We start from the raw sequence: 25349 nt of genomic DNA on the forward strand, positions 1-25349 counted from the left end.
AATGGTGCTTATTCCTTAGTAAAAGTGTGTTTAGGACAGAAGCCTTAGCTATTTTTACTGAGCACAGAAGCAAATAGCAAAGTAACTTCTGATAGCTTCCAAAAGCAAAATAACTGTTTGTCTTCCTGAAGGCCCAAGGGGCATATCATATGGAGCATAGCATCTTTCTTTTCAACAAATACAACCTTATCATAACAAAATATAATTAATATAATTAAATGTTCCCATTCATATTTAGTATAAATTAATTTCAGAGAAAACATGTCGTGGTTAACTTTGATTAAAGCTGTGAATGATACAATGCTGTTGCTATGGTCTCTTGGAGCTGTAGCTATAGCAACAGTTGTAAGAAAAGTTTTATGTAAAATAAAAAAAGTCTGAAATCCCCACTGCAGAATCTTCCCCCGATGATGGAATCCAGTGTATATATAGAAAATACTAACACAAGCTAGCATAAATTTTAAGGCAATCATTCCCAATAACTTGTTGGACTCCAACTCACAACAACTCCAGTCAGGTGATTTTCCAGGGTTCAAAAACAGTAGCATCCATGAATACAGGGGAGTTTTTCCTGGGAAGATAGCCGCCTTTGAATACATAGAGGGTGACGGGGGCAGAGCTAGAAAATTTGTGCACACTCATGCCTTCTCGTTTGTTCACTTAAGCCCTAACATCAGCACCTGAACAGGGCTTACACTACAAATGAAAATTGCTCTAAATGACAATTACATTTCCCCCCTGGTGTCCTTATTTTTGGCAGCTTTCACTTCTATATATATATTTACAGTACTTGTGTTTTAAATTGCACTACTATTTCTAGAATTACCTTTCCTGTATGCCAGTGGTGGGAAACCTATTCAGCTATTCAGCTCCAACTCCCATCAACTCCAGGCAACATGGCCAGTGGTCAGGGATGTGGGAGTTGTAGTACAGCAGCATCCTGCTCTGTCGGCAACAATTTATGACAGCAGTCATACTCTCAGAATAAAAGCTTGTGGATGCTCTAGGTTAGCCGCTCACCCAGTTTTGATGTAAAATGTTGTGTCCATTCAGTGAATCCAGGAAATAACCTCATGATTTGTGATATTCTCATATCTAGGTCAAGATCAATGGCTAGCAAGGGTATGGAGAGGGGTAGGAAGGAGATGGAGACTGTATTTTATACATACGCATTACACTATCCAATATGGATGATAACATGCCACATTTAATGGTTCTCTGAGGCTGCATGGAGCATAGGGAGAGAGATCAAGGTCACTGTTCAGCCAAAGAGTTGAGGGTTATGAGCATTTTAGGAGTGCCCTCTCTCTCCATCTTAGTTCTTCACTGAAGCTGCACAGTATGACCAAGGGGCAGGATTAGGCCCAGCAGGGGAGTAGATAATTAGGAAAATTTCTTCTTCCAGTTTCCATCCCTGAACTCCTCTTTGTTTGAAAAGCAGAGAGGAGAATTATCATTTTGACCCATTACCATGATGCAGAAATGGGGACAGAACTGAGAATGGTAGGGCCATCCTGGTTTGTGGGCTCCCCAAAGGCATCTGGTTAGCTGCTCTGGAAAGCAGGATAGTGGACAAGATGGGTATACTGGTCTGATCCAGCAGGACTCTGTTTATTAACTTACAGAGATTTTTTTCCAATTTTGTTTTTGATTCTACTCACATAGCTACAACACTGGATTGGTTAAGAGAGTGCATGATGAGGATGTGATATGAGAACTCTTGAGCCACGAATTAAGCTGCAATGGTGAGAGGCAGCCAGGAGCCATGCAAGGTTACTGTACTCATAGCTTCCTCCACCTATGCCAGTTATTGGTATAAGGGACAGCATTTGTGAATTGGTATATAGACTCTAGAATCTTTCATCAACAACAGCATCTCTAATTCAGAGATGCCTAATAAATAATTGTGGAACACTTAGTACTTGTCTGGAGATCATACATCTTCCGTAAGATATATGTAGCACTTAAAAAGGTGAAATGTAGCGGCACACCAAGGTGTTGATTGATTGACTATAGCACAGTGAATCAATGTTTCCGTATTTTCTAACCATTCGGTAATTTTCACTCCAGGTTAAAAAAACGCTTATGTCAGCAGAATGGTTTCATAATTTCACTGGAAGTTTAGAAATATAGCCAGTTGAAGTTATAATGACTTCCATTGGTACAAGTTTGGAGGTTCAAAAGAATAAAAGAAGAGGAAATAGGATGCATGCTATTGGTTGAGGCACCTAATGGGCACCTGCCACTACTTCTTGTGTGTATAATGGATATGGATATTGTGTACATATATGTTCACTCTAATTGCTGTAATTTTCTCATGTCTTAAAATGTGTACCATACTTTGTACATGCAGTGGCATGAATGCACACAAGCCTACATTCTTACTGTGTGGTGTATATTTCCAGCAATGTGAACTGGCGCTAAGGAATTATTCATCCCGGGTTGTCCTTTATGCAACTTTCGCAGTGACTGAGAATGTCAAAAGCACTTCCATATTGTCTGATGTGCCAGATGACACAGTAGGTTCTTCTAGGATTTCTATAACATTATGCTTCTTCAGAGAGCACACGAAGAAAGTAAAATACCACTTCTAGCCCTTTCTTCGTGATTCAGGGGGACTTGAAAGAGGGGAGCAAAAGTGTTCAGAACTTTTGATTCAGAGAGTGGAAAGGAAAATTTATTTCCACTTCCTTAAAGGAAGCATGGATTTTTTTATGTTCTTTTATCTAACTTTCCTGTGTATTATCTTCAACCATTTGATTCTCTTTTAAAGTCCCCTCTAGTTCTTTTGGTTTTTCTCATTTCTCATTTTCCTTGCATTTCTTCTCCTTTTTCTGTTCTATACTGGCTGGCTTCCATTATCCTATAGCATCCAGTTCAAATTTATTTTGGTAGCTTATAAAGGTCTCCATGTTCTGTCTCCTCCTTATCTTTCGCTTCACTTATCTCTTTATACTCTACTCCCTCTTGTTTTTATGCTCTAGTGGTACTTTACTTCTTGTCAAACCCTAAATCTCATATGTTATTTCTACACCACCTTTTTTGTGTGTCTTGCTGTTACTTATCTCTGAAATATCCTGCTCCTGCTATTAGGACATCTTCATCATTTGGGGTTTTTTAATGGTGGTTGAAGTCATAGGTGCTTCCGCTTTTCTTTATAGTTAACTCTCCTTGATTTTGCTTCACTTTGCTTTCAACCCTTCCCTATATCTCCATGATTTTTAGCTTGTGTCTGGGATCTGTCTACAGTTTTATTTATGATGCAGCACATTATTTGGAACAACAATTAACATTTCACACACACACCCATAATTACAAATGAAATGCTGGATATATTGCACTTAACTTGCAGTGAAAACCAACAGGTGTCCACTTAGAAGTAAGTTCCATTGAATTCAGTGAGATTTACTTTCAGTTATGCATGTAGAGCAGTCTTTACCAATCTAGTGCTCTCCAGATGTTTTGGCCTATGACTTCCATTATCCCCAGCCATCACGGGAAAGAATTATGGGAGTTCTAGTCCAAAATATGTGAAGAGCACCAGGTTGGTGGCGGCTGGTATATAGGCTTTTCAGCCTTCGGGTATAATCCTCAAGCCATTTATTTGGGAATACCGGTAAGTCATACTGCACTAACTTCAGAGCCAACGTACACAGGGTGATGAAGTGTGCTTCCATGTTATAGACAGAAAGAAGCGATATGAAATCAAACTGGACTTATTATCAAAAAGTTAAGAGATCAATATAAGATTGCATCAAGATTAGGAGAGAGGACAGTATAATTTTGATGTGCCTGAGCTAGATGGGCCTTTGGCCTCACCCAGCAGAGCACCTCTTGTGCTCTTAAATATTGTTCTTCATGGAGTCTCTCCACTTGTCATTCATGCTAACTCCACCCAACATCCCAACACACTCCCCTGCTGTCAAACATTCCTCCACTCACTCTTCTGTTACAATGCTCTTGAAAGTAGGTTTTAAGAAAATGTCAAAGCTGTTTCTATATAAAACATAAAGTTTGTATAGATTTTTGTCATCTGGAAATGCAGACCCTCAAGTGTCCCTATTTTCCAGGGACGTCCCTGATTTTGAGAAGCTGTCCTGGTTTCTGATTTGATCCCAGAATGTCCCACTTTTCCTTAGGATATCCCTATTTTCATCGGAGAAATGTTGGAGGGTATGGAAGAACTTGCCCCTTAATAAACGCACAGACCCTTTTCTGCTAGGAGATTATGCACTGTGTAAAAAAGCTGTCCTTGAGAAGCAGCATAAGCAGCCTAGTTACAAATTATCTTACTCCCTGTAAGAGAGATGGAAGGTAGCTGGAGTTTGTGCTGGCATTTTAAGCTTCCAGTGTCATTTGAATTATTAATGTTATTTATTTATGTAAATTTGATTCCTGCTTTAGCTTTGAAAGCCTGGGATAGTTAATACGTTTTCCAAATAGATGGAACACATGAAAATAAAATAAAAATAAAATACGTTAGGGCAGCTATCGTTATCCCCTGAGCCACACTTCTGTTGTTCACTGTACTGGCTTTCTGGCATGGGATTAATATAATGACTATTTGACCCTTTCTGCCCTTAAAATAAATGCATCACTCTCAACATTACAGAGGTGAAAGATGCAAGCGAGCATTTCATGCCAAAGGAGCTGAATGGGTATCCTACAGAGGTCTAGATTGCTCTACATCCTACTCTGTGGCCTTTCGTGCTCCAAATCTTGTGTTCTCTGAGCCCTAGACATCTGTTCACTTGCAAGGGCTTCTGCTTCCCTCATTCCTTTAGCACACGGCCCCAGTTGGCACCTAGCTTTCGCTGCAGGCCACTTTAAAAGGATGGCAGGTAGAAGAGGGCCACGTCCACTCTTCACCTCCTTACCCTTCCACAATGCTTGCCAATAAAAGCAGCACCACTTGCTATCTCCATTGCCCAAATCCAGTGGAGTGGGAGGCATCTGGGAGCGTGTGAAATTGGACTGTATCCTGGCAACTTTCACATGATTGATTTGTTTGGGGGTAGCCACCTGAGTTGAAAGTAGTGCCTAACTTTCATGCTTTGCTGTTACTGCTGCCCTGCATGAAGACAGTCAAGAGGGGGCAGGTGCACAAACTAGGAGTGTCATTTCTGTAAGGCTGCTCCCAATGCATTTTGCTCCCTGAGGTGATGGCCAAGATGGTGCCCTCACCATTCCAGATACAGGAAACTGTCTGAACTGGCAATGGAGTCTTCACTGTGAGAAGTGAGGTTACAGGGAACCAGCCAGAGGGCCTTCTTAGTAGTCATGCCCACCCTGTGGAACACTCTCGCACCAGACGTTTAGTGCTGCATTGGAGCAAACATCAATTCAGGTTTTCTGCAGATTGCTGCTTGCTCTGATTGAGCTTTAAAGAGTGGATTTTTGTGGGGAAATCTCCAGAGCAAAAAAGAAAAAGAAAAGAAAAGAAGAGAAAGGAAAATGTGCTTGGACACAGTGATTTAAAGCACAGACTGGGCCTGGAAAGAGTGATGGGAAGATAAGTGTGTATAAGCCCCCACTCTGCCTAAAGACAGGGCTGGCCCTGCCTTGTTGTGCTGTTGCGGAGAGTTATTGAGCACACTTCAACCTCACAGAGGAGCCGGACCAGCCAGGTAGAAAAGGAAGTTCATGAGACAGTTGTGGCCCTGCTTCCAATGCATCCATTGGCCCTGCACTAAATGAGTGTGCACAACAGAAGAATCATCTGCAGTGGTGTGAAAGGATTCTAGAGTGTGACTTAGTTTCATGTCCTACCCTCCTGGCACCCCTTCTACCTCACCTCCTTGTGACAGAGAGATTGAGAAATGGCAGGCACTGGAAGGCACATTTGAGAGGCTAATTGTGTCCTCCACCCCCACTCACTAAAACAGTTAGTATATAAGAAGAGTTGTGCTGGCTCAGACCAAAGGTCCATCTCATCCAGCATCTTATTTTGCATAGTGGCCAACCAGGTGGTTCCATGAAGCCCATGATGTATGCAGCATTAAAGCAGTATCTCTGTCTTGCAGCTTCTTAGTACCTATTTTTCATTGGCGTACTATGTTAGAAACTGAAGATTGCCTATAACCATCATGTCAAACCTTGGAATAGAACAATGTTCTTCAATGTTGGGTCCCTAAGTGATATTGGACTACATCTCCCATCACACCTGACTATTAGCCAAGCTGGCTGGGAATGATGGGAGCTGTAGTCCAACAACATCTAGGGACCATATCTGAATCCAGAGATCAAGCTTCATTCAGTGATGTAGGAATGAAAATCACGGGAGACGAGCAGTGGGTGTCACGAGAGGCGTCTGCCGGGAAAGTCCCGGGAACTCTCTTTTATTGAATATTACAAACATTGCCACAGGTGTGCTTGTGGCTGATTGGTTGATACAAACACAAAGAAACTTAATGCTGATTGGTTAACATACATACAAGGCGGGAATTACATGTGAGGGGTGGGAATTACATGTGAACATTAATCACCGGTAGATTAAAGGCTGGGAAACGAGGTTGGGACTAGACAAGCATGAAACCTCCTAATTAATAATAACTAAAGATTAATATGGCATAAAACAATTACTAATGATTGATCATAACATGAAAGAATACAATAATCAAGTTCTATAGATGTGGTCAGCTATGCATGGAGAACAAGTCACCATGAACTTAAGGTGAACTGAACGATGAGAGAATGTCTTGGTGTTTGGAACAGGTTCGTACAGTGTGTGCAGAAACAGAGAAAAGATTATAAGCAAGACTTCCCAGAATGCAAGAGAAAAGAAGCAATGCTTCCCATAAGGCCACAGTTATGTGTAGAAAGAGAACGATGCAATGCTTCCCTATAATGCAACAATTATGTGCAGAGGGAAAACTTCCCTTTACAGTATAAATGTAGTGGCCTGTTTTACATGTAATGCAAGGTGAATTCTTTGGAAGAACCCCATCCCCCACAGCTGTGTAAGTGAGAAGGGCAGGCTCTTTAGACATTTCATTAAATCAATAATAAACATGAGCTTCACTGGCGATTATAGAAAGCTGGCTGAATAATAATACCTGAAACATTTTGCTGACATCAATCACTCCCTATCTTATAAAAAAATTATCTCTGTTGCTCTTTAAGAACTCTCACACATTTTTACTGAAGTGGAAAATCATCTTTCATAATTTATTATCTTTCATAATTTAACCTCCCATCCCTAAGGCATCTCTGGTTTGCGTTGTTCTCCCGTCACATTTCTTTATCTTCAGAAATCTCCATATTACTATAATTGAGACAGAAGCGTACATTGTACAACATTCCACTAAGTGTAGTCCTGCAATTGCTTCATGAGTTGTGTAGATTGTGGGGTGGAGGGGTGGGGGTGGGGAGAAAGAGCAAAGCTTGCAGCATGTTGCATAGCGAGTCTTAATAAATAACCCTGGAGATGTTTAATTTAAGAGTAAATTAGTCTGTCAAGCTCAGTGGAGTTCAAACTGCTCTGCAGTAAGCTTGAAGCTTACCCATCAAGTAGTAAACCCCATACAGTGTAATTGCATCTGTTTTGAGAACGAACTGCAATAAGAGGTGAGTACAGGACTGTAATAATAATAAAAATGCAACTATTGCCCTATAAAAGAATTTAAGGGAACAAAGAACAAAAACTCCACATGATTCTTCTGAGGTAATTGTTAAATGTTAGCATTTTGACATTTTGGACCTGTTTTCTTCATCTTGTTTAGAGGGCTAACGTGCATGGTTTATGTAATGTAATGGGAGAATGTAAAGAGGGAGAAGTTCAGTTACAAAGAAATGGAATGCCCTCTTGTTAATCTGCTAAAAGGTCTCTTGCAATCTCAAGCTAAGAATTGGCTAAAGATAGAGCATTGTGGAATCTCTCATTCACAAACTGGTACCTAAAAGGATTCCCCTGAAATATATTTTTAAAGGCCTCTTGAACATAAGATAACAAAATAATAATAAGAAGAAAGATATGGTTCATGAACATTCTGTGATCAGCACAGTCAAGGCATTTACACTGGAATCTTACTAGATATCATCACCATCATCTTACAGATATTTGTTCAATGCCTTGTTGTCTCATGCCTATTTCAGTGTACAAGAAACATTCCCAGAAGATTACACATCTGCTTCACATTGCCAGGCTTCCCTAAATTCATATATTTTCCAGGACAGAGAAAGCACTGGTCTAATTAGCATCACTGATGAGTCGTTCACTTCATCCTGACATCATGGTAGTGTCGGTGGCGATGATGATGAGGTGCCCTGTATCATTAAATTCTGATTTGCAGTTACTGCTTGTTTGACAGATAGGGGCAGAGCTTAGCCAGGAAATAGTTCCTCTTAAATGAAGAGAAAACATCACTCTCTAGCTGTGGAGGATGCTGATACTGGAAAATTAGTATGGAGGGAAAGTGACAAAACAAAAGCATTTTAAGCCACATTCCCAGCAGTAGGTAAAAATAATGTTGTGCCACATTCAAAATGATGGTTCTTCACTGCCTGGCAGAACACGAGCTAAAATTTGTGATCAGTAGAATTGGAATACTTGTGGTGTGCAGTTTGTCGATTATCATCTGGGAACTAGCAACACAGTTCTCCTTCAGATTGCTGTTAAATGCTTTGCACCCATGCCAGTTAAGTGTTAGTTATTCTCTTGTTTTGTTTCCTGGGGAAGGAATGGCCTTGTACAAGGTCATTCCGCTTAGGGAATGCATTTTCTCAATACAATCCTGAGAATAATGCAAGGGCTACAATATAAAAAGCCTTCAGAATTCCCAAGTTCTTCCTGAGTTAAGAGAAAGTCAGCATGTTCCCTTGAAGTAGACATCTGCTGTTGCTCTTGAGTCTTGCACAACAACAGTGGTGCTTCCCACATTCAATACTGCTCCCTTTAGCCATGCAGTGCTATGGCTTGGAAATACCATTTGCAGCTGGCCACAAGAAGGCAAAACATTTGGATGTTGGGTGCACGGCATTGTGGTTTATAAACCTGTGTCATGCCCCCATTGACTGCTTTTGGTGGAGGGTGGGACAGGAAGTCCTTCCTACTCATTGGAAGGTGAAGTTGTGGCATTAATTTACAAGGTCCTTTACAGCTTGGGTCTAGGATACGTCAAGCACCACCTGATCCCTTGTATCTCTGCTTGGTCATTGAGGTCATGGGAGGAGTCACTGGTCCCCAATGACTTGGATTCACAGCTGTTATCTACCATAAGCCATGTGTTCAGTATTGTGGGCCAAATTTTGTGGAACTCCTTTCCAGTTGAAGTCACACAGGTCCCCTCCTAGGGTACCTTCTGGAAGTTGCCAAAACCTTTTTTTTTTTTTTTTTTTTTTGTATTCCAGCAGGCTTTTTAATTGAATTCTGATTTTATAGTTAACTCATTTTAGTCGTATTGTATTGGATCTCCTGTACACCACGAATAAGCTACAGTTCTGGAGACTGTCTTCCGAAAGGCTTTCCCACCTGCTATTTGGCACTATTGCCAATCATTTTATTATTCATTAAATCACACACACTGCATTAGAATTTTTCTATACAAAAAAATTTCCATACAAAAAACAACAATTTAGAACTTTCAGAGATTGGCAGCATATCTTAACACATCACAAACACAACCTTACAAAATATCAGAACAGAACTTTGGAAATGAAAATCAACAACGAATATAAAAACCTGCATTCAAATCAACACAGTGAGCTGCAAAACAATATCCTTTTAAACACCTGAGTATGTTACAAGTAACAATTTGGCACAAAATTGCTGTAAAATTCACACATGTTAAAGCATTGCAAGTAGCTAAACAAAAATCACTAAAGATGAAGCTGCACCCACGCTTCCCTTGGTAGTAACATTTCCCAAGCACACCCTTAGCACATTCTTCCACTTGCAAACCTCATTCTCATCCACTCCCAGCAATCATACCCATAACACAGTTAATCCCAAACCAACCACTTGTCACCAGGCAAACAGTGTTAAACATAATTTACAACCAGGTCATTCACCTACTTCCATATAAACAACAGCATAACTACTCACTCCCTGTCTCCCACCCAGGTATACTCTATATTGGTTGAGTCTCTCACATTGAGTGGTATTAAGCAACTTTATAACTACAATAAATGTACAACCCAGACTCTTGCCCTGGGCAGCAAAACCACAGTTCTGTTTATCAGTCAATAATGCATCACTTTCTCCTCACTGCCCTCACCCTTGTAGTGACTGCAAAGGGAAAAGCTAAAGAGAGACCATTGGCTTTGGTGTCTTTTCACTGGAGTTGCAAACCCTAGGGGCGTTGACCTAGTGGAGGCAGCTCACCCCACTTCAGCAGTGTTCTTCTCTAGTCTACGCTGGGATACAAGTTAGTGAGCTGCAGCTGTTTACATTCTCCCACTCAGGAATCAACTCCAACTTAGCATCAGCACCCTGGCCGGCAGGGCAACCAGGAACAGAGTGGGCAATGAGATGAAATGGCCTCTCCCCTGTTCCGTTGCTCCTTAATTCAAAGCAGGTCAGCATCAAGAACAAATTTGAGAGCAGGGATTAGGAGCTGCAAAAAAATCCCAAAACCTTTGACATCATAAGAGGGGACCTACAGAAACAGTCAGTAAGAAGCATGTTTCTAAAACTTGGACTGTCCTTGAATAGCCACAGAAAAGCCTTATGACATCATGGAGACACAACGGAGGACCCCCCCAGGATCAAACAATTCTTTTAATGACAAATTTGAGAGTTCCACAACACTCTTTTCAGGGCCCCAGAAATGGTTCCTGGGATGCAAGTTAGCCATCTGTGATCTATGTAATGAAAAATACTATACTTTCTTGTTTTCTTGTCTCTTATTGATTTTTGTACTTAAAGACTTTCTGGCAAGGTCTATTTTTTATCATCATAAAGACATTTGCAATCACTGCTGCTGGGTTGGTTTGGCAGGCTTGCTCACTTCAGGTGTTAGTAATCAATTATTATTGTGCAGAATATTATAAGAGAGGAGGAGGCCCCTGGCATTCATGTTTTGTGTGTGTTGGGAATGTACTTTTAAAGTGTGACTGTTGTACAAGTTTTGTCTTTTCAGTGTGGGGTATGACTTCCCTGCCTCAGTTTCGCTGCTGCTTAATTAATTTCAACCTGCATCTCATAGTTTTTGAAATAGCATCTGCGATGTGCCAGTTTGACAACAGCAGCCTTCTGGGTCTGTCTTGGAAGGTCTTTGTTTTGGTTGAATACATTTGGACCCTAATCAAGAGTGAATTAAGAGAAGCTACTTGAGTTGTGTGTGAGTTCTTAAACAGCTGCAGCAGAGATGAGCAAGGGGAACTGAAACTGGTCTTCTTCCTCCCCACAACTTATTTTCATGCAACTCCTGCTAATGGGCTCAGAAATCATGTTTTCAATTCCCCATCCAACTTGGGATGTAGGCATGGAAGCTAGAATAGGACACTAGGCATCATCAGTTGCATGTCCTATTTCTATGTCAGTTAATATTTTCATGCCCCTGAATCTTGTAATTATGCATGTTTCAGTTTAGGTAGCAAGATGAGAAGACATTCATTTGAATTATGGTCACATTTGTTGCTGCACATGTGGTCTTTGAAATTCACTATTTATCTCCTGATTATTCAAGATAATCAGTAATATTAATGTAGATCCTCAAGTGCTATTTGATGCTCAGTTTAATTTTAAACCTCAAAATAATCTTGGCGTGAGCTTTGATCCTTGTATAATAGCTTCCTGAAGGCTTACTCTGTGTCACTTTTAGTGGAATTTTAATCTGAGAAGGTGCACTGGAAGCTATCTAGAAATTCAACCTGTCTTGTAAAGGTGTATTTCATCTTAACACATCTGAAGGCTATTGAATGGTTTTATTATGAACCTTACTAATACCATATTATTTTACTATTAAATCTTCTTTTACCGTTAGGATGAATGCTTAAGAAAAAAAAGATTATCTCTCTATGACAGGTAGCATTTGCTACTTATTTCATTATGCAAGGTAGTAGCAATGTTTAGGTAGCTAATGCCAGTTAAAAAGGTGCCCTAGTCTATCAACCATTCTAAACCTATGAGCTTTGTAAAGGGTCCACATCATCCATTAATGGCACATAACAGATATTTCTGTCACCCTGCTGTGCATTTTCTCCATTTTTTATAAATTAGAATTAACTTTCTATCTTGCATACTTGCATGCCTATTTATCACATATATTTACAAACCTATTTTAGTTAGTTGACAAAATAATCAAAACAACAGGCTCATTTGTACATTACACTTGTGACAGGGCTCATAACAATGCATGCAGCCTCCACAAATAGAAAGTGGCTCTATTCAATAGAGAGTGCACTTACCGTATTTTTCGCTCTATTGGACGCAGTTTTTCCCCTCCAAAAATTGAGGGGAAATGTGTCTGCGTCCTACGGAGCGAATGCAGGCTTGTGCCATAGCCGCGCGCAACCCCTCCGGCAGGGAGAGGCCGCACGGGGCTATGGCTTCTTTAGCCCTGCACAGCGTCTCCCGGCAAGGAGAGGCTGCACGGGGCTAAAGGGGAAGCTAAAACTGCGAGCAGGATCCATCCCGCTCGCTGCCTTGCCTTCTTCCATAGCTGAGCGCAACCCCTCCGCAAGGAGAGGCTGCACGGGGCTATGGATTCTTTAGCCCTGCGCAGCGTCTCCCGGCAAGGAGAGGCTGCACGGGGCTAAAGGGGAAGCCAAAACAGCGAGCGGGATCCATCCCGCTCACTGCCTTGCCTTCTTCCATAGCTGTGCGCAACCCCTCCGCAAGGAGAGGCTGCACGGGGCTATGGATTCTTTAGCCCTGCGCAGCGTCTCCCGAAAAGGAGACCCTGCACAGGGCTAAAGGGGAAGCCAAAACAGTGAGCGGGATCCATCCCGCTCGCTGCCTTGCCTTCTTCCATAGTTGCGCGCAACTCCTCCAGCAGGGAGAGGTTGTGTGCAGCCTGTACGTTGCTCTTTGGGGCTGGTGGGGGGATATATTGTTTTCTTGATTTCCCCCCCTAAAAACTGCATGCGCCCTATGGTCCGGTGCGCCCTATGGTGCAAAAAATACGGTATTTTGATGTCCTGGTGCAGAGGAAGCAGCGATGCAGTGTTTTAATGTCGAACAACTTGTTTTTGTAATAGAGAAGATAATTGGATTTAAGCACAATGAACACATTTTTGCATGCCTGCCATGGCAACCAAATAAGTTGAATTTTTGGTTTAGACTTTTACGTTGCCTTCCCCTCTTCAGTGTGCTTCTTTGATTTTTTCATTTTTACAGTGCTCAAAATAGCAATGGAAAGAGCAATTTAAATTAAATAAGCCGTGCTCAGGGAAACGAAATATTCAGCAGCATTTTGGCTTAGGATCGGCAATACACAGGACATGGAGGGACAAAAGTAATTGGTAGCTCAGCAGTGTTGGTTCCATGATTTGTGGGGTAGGGGCTGAGGATGGCATACTCTGTGTGGCTTACCAAGATGGAAGAAGTGGGACATTGAAACAACTCTTAGGCTGCATCTTATTTTCTGAGATAAATTGTGGAAATGGTAGTGTTTATTAGAGTAGTAAATGAATATTGTATGCAGTTGGGGCTTGTGAATGGGAAGTATGAATGGTTTGTTTGGGTGTGTGAATGGAATGTGCATGTAGTGTATGCAGACCGTATGACACTGCCATGCATTGAGTCAGAGCGTCTGTGCATGTAGCTCATTATTGTTTACACTGAATGGCAGTAGCTATCCTGGTGCTCAGATTGAATCTGGGACTCCTGCATGCATCTACAGTCCCATCTCCTTAAAAGAAGGCAGGAAGGTCAGGCTGGTTTCATAGTTGTATGTATACTGTGTGTGAACAGTGCATGAGCGCATGAATGTGGCAGAATCTAGTTGGTGCCCTTGCATTCATGGAAGGGCCTTTGACCCAAAGGATGCTTCTGTTCATGGAAGGATATTGGAGGGAATGTTTGCTAATTCTGACCCCCATCCAAAGCAGACCACACCACTTCCTACTATTGGCTCTGGTACATTAGGGGTACGGGTGGGAAGTGTTACAGAACAGGGTATATAGTGGCATGGGGAAGGTGGTTGCCAGCGAATGGAGCCAGTGCAGTATAGCAGAGTATAGACTAAGACCTAGGAAACTAGGATTCTAATCCCCACTTGGTCATGAAGCTCACTGAGTGACCTTGGACCAATCACTGCCCCTCAGCTTAACCTTTACCTCACAGTGTTGTGAGAGGAGGGAGAAGAACCATCTACACCACCTTCAGCTCCTTGGAGGAAAGGCAGCATATAAATGTACTAGACAAATAAATAAATAACTAGGCAAAATTGAGCCATTAGTGGAAGCATCAGCTGGATCCAAAAACCCTTCCATGAGCACAATGGGATTCCACTCAAGACTATTGTTATATTTATTTATCAGTACTTCACCTTTATTCCTGACACGGACTCAGGGATGGGAAAAGATGAGTATGTGTGTAGATAAGAAAGGATATAAATATGATAGTTCAAATAAAAATGCATCCATGTATTTTCTCAGGCCACCTCCTGGTGTAAATAAATTTGAGTACTCAGAAAGCCAAATGAATACGAACACAAGTTCTGCACGTTGCCCTGTGTGCAGTGATTCAAATATCTAGACCTCAGTGGATAAGATATTTACAACACTATTGCTCATGTTCAGAAACATGAGCAGCTGTGCTGCAAACAAAACACACACATCTCGCGTAAGACAAGCAGGCCGAAAATTATGTGCTGGCAGTTAGCATTTTTAGTTGTACACACTGCTATGCAAAGCTGAAAGGAAATATCACTCTTCTAGGATTAATACATTTTGCAGCATAAATGGAGAAAATAGCCTGTCAGCAGAGCAGGGTTTTGCTGATTGTAAATATGTTTTTGCTATTGCCCCTTCAGTGTAGATGCAAAATGACAACAATCAATAAACGGAAGCTTTCCTAGCCAAACTAATTATATTTCTCTGGCAGCATGGGTGGCCACTTTAATTCCCCTGAGTAGCCAAATGGATCCATTTTCTAGAAGAGAAAGAGGGAAATACAATGATCTTTGGAATATCCTATATTACATTTCTTAGACACACATATATCTTGGGCAACATCTGTAGCACACAGCGCCTGTCAGCCTCAAATCTCCCCTCCTAGTCATGTGTCTATATGGAAATTAGGTAGCTAAATCATTTGAGAGAGTATCACAGAAATGTGAATGTTTACAGGAATTGGGTTAATTTCCGATATAACTCACATATCCAAAGCCAGTGCCTCCAGCGGCTTCATCTGTGGTCTTTTGGAAGCACCTCCAATTTGTGTTCTGTATTCTCTGAAGTCCAGCAACTGGGAGGTCGAAATCATCGCTCTGCTGACTTTCTTATATAGGAAAAAATCTAGGATATCAGCACTGGTGTCAAAAAGATAGTTTACAGATCAAACCTGTAGATAGAATGTTTTCTGCCTGGGATTGTTCCACCTTCAAAAATGCCGTACAGTAATAAATGCAATTTACTTGCACATTTTATGGTTTACTTGGCTAATGCATGTACTGCATGTGCACCAGTGTTTTTACACAAATGTGTAACTGTGTGTGTATCTTGGCTATGGCTTACATCAGGCATAGGCAAACTTGGCCCTCCAGATTTTTGGGACTACAACTCCCATCACCCATGACCACTGGTCCTGTTAGCTAGGGATGATGGGAGTTGTAGTCCCAAAACATCTGGAGGGCCGAGTTTGCCTATGCCTGCCTTACATGTTTGCTACATGCAAGTAACAAAATAAATAGCTGCATATGTAGTTTAAAGTTGTGTTTATACCACCTGGAGCTTGTCCCACAGCAGGGACAGTGGCTTATAGGACTACTGGTATATTGTTTATAATGGAAGGCCTGAGATCTGTAATAACATTTGTTTGCATAATTAGATCACCAAGATTGAATATAGAATTGTTAGTAGTGATATTCAAAAGTAGCACAGAATGGTGAACAGAAGGAAGGCTTGGAAAGGTGGATCTAGAGAACCAGATTTACACCATGGAGTCACTACAGAACAAGTGTGAACACCTGTAAGCTTATTGTTTGAACACAGTGCAGTGTAGCAGTTAGAGTTTTGGACTAGGATGTTGGGAGACCAGGGTTCAAATTCCTACTCAGCCATTAAGCTAACTGGTTGATCTCGGGCGAGGCATCATCAGGCTAATTGACCTCACAGGGTTTTCTGAGGATGAAATGGGGAGGAATACTGTAGTGTCATTCCTCCTTGAAGGAAAAGTGAGATATAAATGTAATAGATATAGATAGATATAGATAGATGATAGATAGATAGATAGATAGATAGATAGATAGATAGATAGATAGATGATAGATATAGATAGATAGATATAGATATAGATATAGATATAGATATAGATATAGATATAGATAGATAGATAGATAGATAGATAGATGATAGATAGATAGATAGATAGATAGATAGATAGATAGATGATAGATAGATAGATAGATAGATAGATAGATAGATGATAGATGATAGATGATAGATGATAGATAGATGATAGATAGATAGATAGATGATAGATAGATCGATAGATAGATAGATAGATAGATAGATAGATAGATAGATAGATATAGATGATAGATGATAGATAGATAGATGAGAGATAGATGAGAGATAGATGATAGATAGATAGATAGATAGATAGATAGATAGATAGATAGATGATAGATAGATAGATGATAGATAGATAGATAGATAGATAGATAGATAGATAGATAGATGATAGATAGATAGATGATAGATAGATAGATAGATAGATAGATAGATAGATAGATGATAGATAGATGATAGATAGATAGATAGATGATTAGACAGTTCCACTGAGATTGTGTCAGTCATGTTTGTTTGTTTGTTTGTTTACTGACAGTATTTATAACCTGCCCTTCACTGGAAGGTCCTGGGGCAGAAAATATAAACATGAAAAAACAGATTTGCATTATAAAGGCTGAAACAAAACACACCAACACAAATCTCCATAAAATCACAAAACCATAAAGTTACAAGGCGGCGGCGGCAGCAAAAATGAAAGCTCAGTGCACCTCACCCAACCCTAGCAGCTTGGACAAAGAGATGCCAGAGTTCCAATGCAATGAGGAAAGCTGGGATAGCTGGAACAGAGTATAGAAAAGCAGCATCCACCTCCAATGCTTTGCCCACTTTCACAGGAATTCCATGGGTAGATGACGGCAATATAATCAGAATGCTGTTTTCTGTGGTTAACCCATAGCAGCTGGTGCACATATCTAGTTATGACTTCAGTTGGTTGGATCTATGTTCAGTTGATACAACTGAAAGCACCTATGGTTAAATGGCATGCATCTCTTAGCCATCCCTGGACTGCCTTTCTGTTAGTGCCATGAGTAGTCACTTCAGCATCCCAAGAAGGTTTCAAATGCTATATCATAACCCCATCCCCAGGAATTCATAAAGTGAGAATTGTTGTGATTTTTTTAAGGTAGGGTTTCCCAGCCTAATAATAATAATAATAATAATAATAATAATAATAATAATAATAATAATTAATAATAATAATAATTTATTTATACCCCGCCCATCTGGCTGGGTTTCCCCAGCCACTCTGGGCGGCTTCCAACAGAACACTAAAATACAATAACCTATTAAACATTAAAAGCTTCCCTAAACAGGGCTGCCTTCAGAGGTCTTCTAAAAGTTTGGTAGTTGTTTTTCTCTTTGACATCTGGTGGGAGGGCGTTCCACAGGGCGGGTGCCACTACCAAGAAGGCCCTCTGCCTGGTTCCCTGCCTATCCAGATGTTGCTGCAGTTCCCATCGTTTGTAACCATAGAGTGTTACAGTGCAATGCTATGTGTCCCCCCACCCAGCCCAGAAATAAGTCCAGTCCAGTCCAATCTCTTCTTAGGTAAGTGTGTATAGGAATACAGCCTTAGTTTCTCTTCTTTCACCAGCTGAATGTGCTTCACGGTATTAGGCTGCTAACGTAGGGTGGATACGAAACTGCAGTGATGCCAATCTACATATTGCTTGGCTTCTAAGAAAACATTTTATTTGTCTTTTCATCTACCATCTTAAAAGCATCCTTGGTTGTTCCAAGTTGACAAATTTACATGACTGAATGTTATTTCAGTAACTGTCAGTGAACCAGAATAATTACTGAGTATGTCCGTCCTAGAAATATACAAATTCAATGGAAAGTGTGCGAAGAAATGTACTCTTGAGATATTTGTAGAACGTGTAAAGCAACATCCCCAACGTCACAAAATTAAGCAGATTCCATTTCAGTGAGGTATTTAACCAATTAGGTTTAAAATAAGTTCTGAAATGATGAAGAATAGTCTGGCTTTCTTTTTTCATGTAATTAATTTAAAAATCTATTTTAGTTTTCCTTCAGTCTCTTCCAGTTCTGCTTGCTATTAATTATTTGTCACTTGCTAATAACGTCCATTCCACCCATCAACGAAAATGGATGGCTAAAAAAATAAATAAATCTAAAGTTAGATTGTTTATTTTATCACCATGTTTTTGCCTCTGTTAAAGCAGACTTCTATTTTAAAACAACAACAACAATACTTTTAACTTTAGAAATGATTTGACACTGGATTGATATAATTTGACAATGAATTACATAATAGCATTATTGTTTTATCTTGCACAAAGTATGAAACAGAACCTTGCAGTCTGTTTTTCTTCTTCGGGACTTGCATTGAAACAGGATCTGGCAATCTCAGAGTGAAATGTAGGTTTCAGAAGCTTGTCACTTGCTCTATTGTTTTGATATATTTAGCAGGACTATTTTGGTCTCCTTTCCCCCCCATCTCTTCCCCCTCCCCTTCCCCCTCCCCATGGCATGTTTTCCTCATAGCTATTAGGAGTTTTTGGGTTCACACCTATGCATAACATGCTGTTCATGTGAATTAGGATGGGAAATGTGTTGAAATAGCGCATAGAAATGTCCAGCTGGCAGCAAATTCTGCCAACTGTAGCAAAAGGGACAAGAGAGCAGAGAAGCCTTTGTAAACTTGTAGATCAAGTCCTTAAATATCCAAAGCACTTTTACGATGGTGATGATGATTAAATGAATTTGTGTCCTGCCTTTTAGAAACGTATCCCCCACAAAGTATCAAGCATAGTACACAGTTTTTAAAACCCCAATAAGCAAAACCAAGCACAATGTACGACCTACAAAAGAGATGCATGTTCATATTTATGTGAATAGCTGTGAGTGTTTCAACATCACTGCCCCCTGCTACATCTCCCGCTTCCCAAAAGCTGCTCCTAAATTTGGGAGCTCTTCATATCCCAGCCTCTGTGGTAAGCAAGTACAGGGGCCTTCTTTGAATCAGAGCTCGGCTCCTTTGTGAGAAGTTTAAAATTATATCTGTGGTCATGCACATGTTTATATTAGTTACTTATCATACAACAGGAGAATGAAACCTTTTGTGGGCTTTCGCACCAAATCCCACATCCCAGGTTCTGTAATGGGATATGGCTTTCTCTCTTACAGCTATATCCTGCACATCACTTGTTAATACAAGGCTCTCAAGGATGCTGGTGGCGCTTTGGTCTAGACCACTGAGCCTCTTGGGCTTGCCGATCAGAAGGTTGGCAGTTCGAATCTGCACAATGGGGTGAGCTCCTGTTGTTCTGTGCCAGCTCCTGCCAACCTAGCAGTTTGAAAGCACGCCAGTGCAAGTAGATAAATAGGTACTGCTGTGGTGGGAAGGTAAACGGTGTTTCTGTGCACTCTGGTTTCTGTCATGGTGTTCCGTTGCACCAGAAGCAGTTGTGCCGCAACCCCATAGTCACATTTGACTGGACTTAATCATCCAAGGGTGCTTTACCTTTTTTACTTTTACCTAATACAGGGCTTTACCAGCCAGGCTAGCCTGCTTCAGGTTTAGGTAAAAATTAGTCTAAGAAAGCATTCCCTTTTCAGATTCCCTGACCTGGTACCCTCCAGGTATCATAAGCTAGAACTCCAGCCATCCACAACCACCATTGCCAATGGACAGGCATGATTAAAACTGTAGTAGAAAATGCCTGTATGGTACCAGTTTGGGGAACATTGCTTTAGAGACTGTGGCACACTAGAGGCAGATCAAGCTGCTACCCCTTTTGTTTCTTCTCTTTTAACCACCCTTGGGAAGCACATGACACACACACAAAGCCAATTTGGTATATTTCTTGCCTCTGTCGCCTTCATGGCACCATTTGAGAAGCAAACATTTATATGCAGAGATATTTTGTTGAATCAGAACTTCCATCCATAAGAGACGGGGACAGATATTTAGTGTTGCTTACCTGCACCCTAATTTGCTCCCATCTCAAGGTCCTATATCATTTTGGTTGACTCATCCACAACAATGGGAATAAATCACATGTCGCGTGGATCCAAGTGGCGTTCCTAGTTGTGCCTTTGAAAGTCAGACTTCAGCTTCTGCTATAGATACGTTGTACAGATGGTTTTTTAATGTATAAAGCATTGTGCAGATGGTTTTGATGTATAATTCATGATTGCTCCTGAGTCTTCCCACTGCTAAGGGCACTCTATTGTTCATCCTTTCTTTTTTATGTTTTAGCTTATATGATTGTTATTGCCCCTCTGCCTTGCTTACAATCTTCTGTATTGCTCTACAAAAGTCATTTATTAAGACATGAGTTATGTCTACCAAAGTGCTGTGCTTTTCTATATCCCAGCTTGGCACGGCGACACATGTAATTTAGAAATGAGTGCTATGTAAGAAGCCCTTTTTACATATTGGATTTTAGAAGGAAGGCTGCAGCTTAGAAGGTATTAGCAGAGAGATTTATGATTGTGCAGTGCTATATTGTGGTGAAGATTTTAATTTGTGGAATAGGTCACTGAAGCTCAGAAAAGGCACCTGTAGCTATTTGTGTTAATTTAACAAAAGAATCCAGTAGGGTGTTAGTCCATAACTTAATTGCATTGAGTAGAATATTTAACCTGACATTACAGTTTGTGCCAGTATAGGGTAACCAGAAGCTGCTTCTATTCTGATTTTATGTAGTTTAAGTTCTGTGGAGGACTGTGGAGAGCTGAAATTGACACCCTCCTATATATATTGGCATTCCTCCCATGCACAGAAGTCTGCAAGTTTCAGTTGATGCTGAATGCCACATGGGTACTCCCATATAGTGATGGGAACAAGTCTAGCCACCTTCTAGGCTCACTTGCTCCTCACACCTCTCTTCAGAAGAGTTTCACCTAAGTATTGTTCTGAATGACAGCTTGCCATGTCATTTGAACCCCATAAAGGGTGGGTAATCCTAAATATGTTTTTTTAAAAACAAACAAAGAAACAAACCAACCCATGGTTTAGGTAGTCAGCATTTCAACAAATGATACTTAAGATTAACCACAGTTCAGGTTTGAATGTAATACAAAGCTGTGGTTAATTAAAATAAGAAGGAAACCCTTCCAATCACCTCTTTGTGGCTTCCTTAGAGGAGTAGAGGAATGGGAAAGCATGCAAGCTCAGGGAGAGGCTAGTCTCTTCCCCTGTCATGGGAAACCATAGTTTATCATGATGCCCAAATACTGTCATTGTTTCTTAGCCACAATTTGAGGAGCTGATTTCAACCTAAACATCATAGCATCTTCTCTTCTATTTTCCATTGTGCTCTTCAAGCCTTAACTCGGAGCAACCTCTTAAGATCAAGATAGTTTGGATGGGGAAACAGGCATTTCAGATGCACAATGGAGCTTTTTATTATGGCTGGTGTGATTTGGAGAAGTCAGTGTAAGCTGGTTGAGATTTTTAGATCATGCTTTCGTTGTTTTTAAATATAAAATCCTTTCACTCACCCCTTTCCTACTAGGACTGCAATGTCCCCTTGAGGCAGCAGCCTTTCTTTTGAACTTTCTGAAATGTGCCTGCTGCTGGAACTGTAGCAAGAGAGAAGTCACCATGAATAGTTCACTTAACTAGTATTCAGCAGATACAGTTCTCTCTGTGTTTAGCCAAAGGCTGCTTTGCATTTCCCTGAAACAGTTGTTTCATGTTATCTCTGTTCCTCCTCTGTAAAATGGCAATCGTCCTTACCATATTCTGTTTCTACCAAGCTGCTGTAAATACAAAAGCCTTTTACAGATCACATTGCTAAGCATTATAAAAATACTGAAACAGGGAAGTACTTCACAGATAAACGGCAATGTGTTTTATTTATAAGACACCTTTGTTTTAGAGCAAAAGCAGCTTCAGAACAGATTAGGCCGCATCCCAACATAGATTTAAGCACCTATTGATTTCAATAGAAAGTGCACCTTCTTTTGACTTGCTGCATTTCAGAGTCCCTCTGTTTTATTTGATGGCACTAATGTATTCATTCAAAATGGCACCCTGCCATTGTGTAATGGTTGGCTGCATGAATGCTACATAACAATCCAGGACGCTCTTTGCAATAACCCTCTATGTAAAAGAGAGGAGACATGAAAATTACCTTCATATAGTTCAATGGAAACAAGCTAGCCATTTCTCAGTGATGAATTAGAGGACCAGAAATAAACTGGAGGGCTAGGAACTCCACTTCCGACCAGTTAATTTCATGAGGCAGAAGACAATAAGGCAGAAATCTGCTGATGTTTCCAAAGTTTGTTGTTGTTGCCATGCTCTCAAGAGTGTGAGGGGTGCTAGTAAGTGCCGTACAAATAACACATTTATCCTGCTGCAGTTGCCAACCTTCTGAAGTGAATGTGAAAAGTGAAGATAACAGCAAAGTTGCAATCACTTTAAGTTGCCAGAAAGAGGTTTCTGGAAATTATCAAATGCTCTTGTTAAAAACCAATAATTGATGAGATTGCTGTTTTCTTTGTAAGAAGTAGTTAATAGGCCACTGTTATCTCCTACAGTTTGTATATTTGGTATATTCAGGTGCAATATTTTGAACCGTTCCCTCCTTTTAACAACACCATTTGAAATGAAGTGGTTATAGCAGGGTCCTTGTGATGCAATATATTTTTGCGCTTAGTCCTTGAAGTGTTTTGTTTTTCAGACAGCCTCACTTTCTTCATTTTGTGAGATGATTTACAGTTCCTTCTGCTTGGCCTCTTTCTCAATGCCATGCTTTCTTTCATTATAAATCAATCGAGTGGATGAAGCAGTATAAAACCCTTTCCAGAAATCCAGATAAATTATATCCACTCTTCTACCAGTGTGGAGATACACTCAAGAAATTCAGCAAATTTGTCATACATGATCTCCCTTTAAATAACCTCTTCTTACTGACCCTTAACTGTTCACTGAAACCAGAATGCTTTATCACTGCGATAACTGATGGGTGAAATTTTGCAATCAGAAATCCTTCTAGGAAAGAAACTTTGATCTGATTGTTTCTCAGATCCAAGGTTGCTAGAATGGATGGAAATGGTAGCGGGGTTCAAAGCCATCTGTACAATATGCAGCTAATGGGGCATGGCCTCTAGACATGCTGGGGCACCAGCATATTGTGAGAGTTCTGTTTTCTGCACTTGCCTTAGAAGTACCAGTGCAAGGCTTCTTCCTACCCTGGACAGCTCCATGCAGGGCTCTGAGCAGGGCTCAGCTGTTGCTCCAAGGGTAGACATACTCACTCTGAACCTTCAATAAGCACCTCTTAACTCTCAGTTGCTAGTTCCTTTAGTGAGAAAAGTGTCTCTGTTTAAAAGGGCCCATTTTGATTTAGCAGTCATTGACTCCAACAGAGCAGGAGAGAACCTAGTTCCACTAGGGCTTCCGAGCTGAAGTCCTCAGCGTCAGAAGAGGGCAGCACATCATCCTCTGCCTGCAGAGACACTGGCACAAAAGGCTTCTCTTGCTTTTGGCTGCTTATATGCCTCTTGGAATAGCCCTGAGATCGTGTTTCCTCTCTCACTCCAAATCACTAGCCTCTTGAGAGAGAGGTGTCTGATGCCAGGATCATGGCAGTATAGTTTCATATTAGGAGGACGCATTGATACAACACTACCAGTGATGAACTTGAAAGATGGTGTAATTTGGTTTAGGTTAACTTCCTTCATACCCTGTCTCCATTAGTGTTTCTTTGGGCCTAGAATAACGCTTCCCTCAAATCCCACTTTCTATGCAGCTGTACTTGTTGCTTCTCCACGTTATTTTGCTTCATAATCAACACACTTTTGTAGCCACTTCTGTTCTCTCTGTGTTTGGCTTCTTTTGTGGGCTCTGCTAGTCGCAGCCTTCACACAGCAGAGGCAGCTGCCTCAGTTCTTGGCTGACAGGGCATTGTGCTTATTCCCAGTCTTCAATCTCCTTTCCACTTTCGGCACCACCTCTAGACTTCCTCCTTTTCCTCCTCTTTTCCCTGCTTTGCCTTTTCACTAACATACTGTGTTTTTTGGCTGGTTTCTGCTTCAAATCCTTGCCTATCCTGTGGCGAGCTCACAGTGCCCATCTTTTCTAAGTTTTGGTTTGATTTTTATCTGCTTTTAATTTGTTGTGGGGGTTTATAGTTTTGATGTATAAGCAACTATGTTTCTTAGTCACCATGGGGGCACACACATTATAAAGGATGGTATAGAATTCAATACATACATACATACATACATACATACATAGTCTTTGCACCTAGCCCTACCTGCTACTAAATTCTGAAATAGTGTAATCATTAAGGGAAACTTATGGCTTACAATTCAAATATTTCCTCCTCCTCTTCCCTTTCTTTCTTTCTTTCTTTCCTTCCTTCCTTCCTTCCTTCCTTCCTTCCACACTGTACACCAGCTCCGTCCTTGCTAAGAAAGTGAAAAATGCACTCTGTCTTCTGCTTTTCAGATTGGGCCACAGTAGGGATTCTCTTAGACCACAGGGCAGCTTGTATAAAAGAAACACTTTTCAGTACTGCTGACACTGTTAGAAAGCTTACTGAAGCAATTGAAGGCAGAACCATTTCCCCAAGAATCCATGTATGAAGGTCAGTTACCACCTTGACTTTCTCACTGATTCAAAGAAACAGTGAAGGGGGGGAGGGGATATGCTCTGTCGCTGAACCAGCTATGACATAAATCCCTCAGCATAATCATTCTATTTGTACAGGCAAGCACTTGTCTTCCTGTGTAGTTTGCTGCTTGATTCTTAAACTTATACTGGAACACAGGTAACTGTGAAGACACTCCAGCCCAATACTGTAATTGGTTGATCACTACATCGTGCTAATGAACTCCTCAGAGACCTCTGGCTGAACTGAATGGCCTTTTGACCTGATTTAGCAGGCCATGTCTTCTGTGGATATTGTCATTCCAGAAAAACTGTAGCCTTGTTCGGTTATTTCAAAATTGTATTTGTGGAGGGTCCT

General features: G+C 40.8%; 1 protein-coding gene across 3 annotated transcripts in view; it reads left to right on the forward strand.

The window, feature by feature from the left end:
* Positions 1 to 25349, forward strand: part of ST6GALNAC3 (ST6 N-acetylgalactosaminide alpha-2,6-sialyltransferase 3) — a 273659-nt gene that overhangs the window by 129839 nt on the left and 118471 nt on the right. The gene's annotated exons all lie outside the window — the stretch shown is intronic.

The sequence above is a fragment of the Podarcis erhardii genome (genome assembly GCF_964252035.2).
Source record: "Podarcis erhardii genome assembly, chromosome: 6".
NCBI lineage: Eukaryota > Metazoa > Chordata > Lepidosauria > Squamata > Lacertidae > Podarcis > Podarcis erhardii.